The sequence below is a fragment of the Salvelinus sp. IW2-2015 genome, unplaced genomic scaffold (genome assembly GCF_002910315.2).
Source record: "Salvelinus sp. IW2-2015 unplaced genomic scaffold, ASM291031v2 Un_scaffold5694, whole genome shotgun sequence".
Lineage (NCBI taxonomy): Eukaryota > Metazoa > Chordata > Actinopteri > Salmoniformes > Salmonidae > Salvelinus > Salvelinus sp. IW2-2015.
The window spans coordinates 8636-12854 of record NW_019946959.1 but is presented as its reverse complement, the minus strand read 5'-3'; positions in this window follow the sequence as shown (position 1 = coordinate 12854).

Sequence of the window (4219 nt, the reverse complement as noted above, 5' to 3'; positions counted from 1 at the left end):
ATCCTTTCAGTTTCTTGGCAATTTCTTGCATGGAATAGCCTTCATTCTCAAACAAGAATAGCTGAGAGTTTCAGAAGAGAGTTCTTTGTTTCTGGCCATTTTGAGCCTGTAATCGAACCCACAAATGCTGATGCTCCAGATACTCAACTAGTCTAAAGAAGGCCAGTTTTATTGCTTCTTTAATCAGTACAACAGTTTTCAGCTGTGCAACATAATTGAAAAGGGGTTTCTAATGATCAATTAGCCTTTTAAAATGATAAACTTGGATTAGCTAACACAACGTGCCATTGGAGCACAGGAGTGATGGTTGCTGATAATGGGCCTCTGTAGCCTATGTAGATATTCCTTAAAATCAGCCGTTTCAGCTACAATAGTCATTTACAACATTACAATGTCTACACTGTATTTCTGATCAATTTGATGTTATTTTAATGGCTAAAAAAATGTGCTTCTCTTTCAAAAACAAGGACATTTCTAAGTGACCCCCAACTTTTGAACGGTAGTGTATTTTTGAATTTTGTTCCAGCAATAGGGTGCATTCAAACTAAAAGCTGATTGATTTAAATGCTGACATATATTAGATCATAATGCTATGAAACTGTTGAACCATGTTAACACTATCTGACATGTGGTTTTGGCCAAATCTCAAGCAGTATTCCAGATGTAATTTGTCACTCTTTTGTGCTGAGAATGATGAGCGTCGTGATTCAATCAATTGACTGAAACCCACACTAACACACGGTTGGTATATAACAGTATTGCACTTTTATGTAGCCTACTTTGGCCAGCTAATAGCCTAACCATCAAGCAACATTATGGACTAACCGCTCAAATCCTGTCGCTGCAGGATTGTTTGCTGTGACTGAATATAGATCAAATTAAGATCGTACACCTGTATGTTATTCCTTAAAATAATCAATACTTTAAATGAAATCTCTATGTACAATGTCCTTAGACAGATGACTAGTCTGGCTAAAGTCAGATAAGCAGTGTAGAATATAAGAGGATATACAGGGATTAGTGAAGGACAAAGATTCCATCAGAACTTGCTGGAGAATGATGAACAGTGCAATGATGAATCCTTGTGGCTCAAAAGAGAGAGGGAGTGTGTGTGTGTGTGTGTGTGTGTGTGTGTGTGTGTGTGTGTGTGTGTGTGTGTGGTGGCGTGTGTGTGTGTGTGTGTGATGTGGTGTGTGTGTGTGTGTGTGTGTGTGGTATTTCTGATCAATTTGATGTTATTTTAATGGACACAAAATGTGAACCCAAACTTTTGAACGGTAATGTACATGTCATCTTGATGTTCTGATGCCAGTCGGTCAATTTAAAACATTGATTGGGGACTTAGAGGAATTTAAGTTTTTTTCTGGGTGATTTGTGATGTTATATTTGTGCTTCCCATGACTGTTTTTGTATATACAGTACCAGTAAAAAGCTTGGCCACACCTACTCATTCAAGGGTTTTTCTTTATTTTTACTATTTTCTACATTGTAGAATAATAGTGAAGACATCAAAACTATGAAATAACACATATGGAATCATGTAGTAACCAAAAAGTGTTAAATCAAAATATATTTTAGATTCTTCAAAGTAGCCACCCTTTTCCTTGATGACAGCTTTGCACTCTTGGCATGTGTAACAATTGTCGTCTGGAGAAGGAGAGAAGGACCAAGGTGCAGTGTGGTAAGTGGTCATATTTTTAAATAAATACGAAAACACTTGACAAACAACCAAAACGACAAACGAACAGTCCTGAAAGGTGAAACAAAACACTAAACAGGAAACAACCACCCATAAACAAACAAAAGTGGGAAAACAGGCTACCTAAATATGGCTCCCAATCAGAGACAACGATAGACAGCTGCCTCTGATTGGGAACCACARCAGGCCAAACACACAGAAACCCTAGATCTACAACATAGAATACCCAGACATAGAATACCCACCCACATCACACCCTGACCAAACTAAAAATAGAACCATACAAAGCAATCTACGGTCAGGGCGTGACAGTATGCTTTTCCAACAGTCTTAAAGGAGTTCCCACGTATGCTGAGCACTTGTTGGCTGCTTTTCCTTCACTCACTTCCTTCCTTCTAACTCATCCCAAAACATCTCAATTGTCTTGAGGTCAGGTGATTGTGGAGGCCAGGTKATCTGATGCAGCACTCCATCACTCTCCTTCGTCAAATAGTCCTTACACAGCCTAGAGGTGTGTTGAGTCATTGTCCTGTTGAAAAACAAATGATTGTCCCACTAAGCGTCCCACTAAGCGCAAACCAGTATCGCTGCAGAATGCTGTGGTAGCCATGCTGGTTAAGTGTGTCTTGAATTCTAAATAAATCACAGACAGTGTCACCAGCAAAGCACCCCCACAATATCAAACCTCCTCCACAATGCTTCACGGTGGGAACCACACATGCAGAGATCCTCCGTTCAGCAGAAGGAAGTCAAGGCAGGCAAAGAGTCATATCCCAAGTTCAGAGTTAGGCAGTTACAGGACGGCAGGCCAGGATCAGGACAGGCAGAAAGGTCAGAAACTGGGAAGACTAGGAAAAACAAAAACTAGCGCACAGGGAACACACTGGTAGGACTTGGCCGGACAAGACGAATTGGCAACAGACAACCAGAAAACGCAGGTATAAATACACAGAAATGGGGACAAATGGAGACACCTGGTGGGGGGGTGGAGACAAGCCCAGACAGGTGAAACAGATCAGGGTGTGACATATACGATGCCATTTTGGATGCACCCTGTGAGTTGGGGGACCTCTGTTGAATAAGGTGATTTATTGCAATATGATTGGTGTTACGGGAGGAGAGGAAAGGGGGAAGAGAGGGGGTTATCAGATCCCTTCTGCAGCACACCTGCTGAGCTTGCACTGCAGTCCGTCGTACAGAATACCCCAGACTCCCTCAGCATGGCTGTACACCAGACCTCATTATCAATTACATAGATACAGTACAGGAAGAGAATGCACAATTTCAGTTGAGGCAAACTAGTATGTTTCGTATACAATATCATAGCAGGAAGTCTTGTCAGCATAAAGTAGGAAATTCAATAGGTTTCTGTTGAAAGTTATACTCTGTGGGGAAAGGTCCATCCATTTGACATTTTAGTCATTTAGCAGAGCTCTTATCCAGAGCAACTTACTGGAGAAAGTAGGGTGGAGTGCCTTGCTCAAGGGCACAACAGCAGATTCTTCACCTAGTCAGCTCGGGGATTCAAACCAGCAACCTTTCGGTACTGGACAAACCTCTTAACTGCTAGGCAACCATTCTGGTCACAAATGAATTTATTAACCCCTGCATCTATTATTATTAGAATAAGCAGTTAGTGAAACACGAGCGTTTAACATTTAGAATGTCTGTTTCTGGATCAACAACAGAGAGATTGTTCGGAGGATGAAGATGAGAGTTCTAGAATGGACTTTCAGTCCCACATCTGCTCCTGCATGGGACACACCGCTGGGTAATGCTAACGTCTGTGCGTTCCCCTCCTCGCCCACACCGCCCTAGACTGCTGCAGCTGTTATGCAACAAACGCAGTGCTCCAGCTACACCTCCTCCTCCCCTGTCAAGGACCCTGGTCCACCGCATGTAAACCTGGTGCTGGAATGTCAGTGTAATGACACCCTGTAGGTAGGAGGAAGCAGCGGTCTACAGGGAATCTGGACATCACTAGTTTGCTGGAGATGAGAGGAACCTGTCACGCAGACAACTCCCTAGAAATAAGTGAAACTTTCCTGATGGGTTACTGTTTCTACTAATAGCGTTATTAATGCTTTCTTCATCACCTAAAAAACAAATCCTAATGTTTTTGCTAATAACCCCCCCCCCTCAGATAGATAGAACTGTAGATCTGCCACCTACTAATGCTGGCTCAGGGCTGAAGCACACGTAAAAGGGCCTAAGGTTATTGATTTAAGATCATGGCTGTTTGGCCCTCCCTCCAATAGCAATTACCAGAGACAGGACCTGCAGCGTTAGTCTTAATTAATGCGTAATCTGCCACCTGCCTCCTGAAATGTCACATAGACATACTGCAGACCTCCTATAGCAATCATGTACAGATAGCAGCTTCTCTCTTACTGAGTGTCCATGTGGTGCATCGTTGAATCTTTGTGTCTCCTGACGTTGTGTGTGATGTGTGTGTGCATGCGTGCTGCGTGTGGTGTGCGCAAGGTGATTTGTAGATCAGGATCATGTGCAGCACAAGGT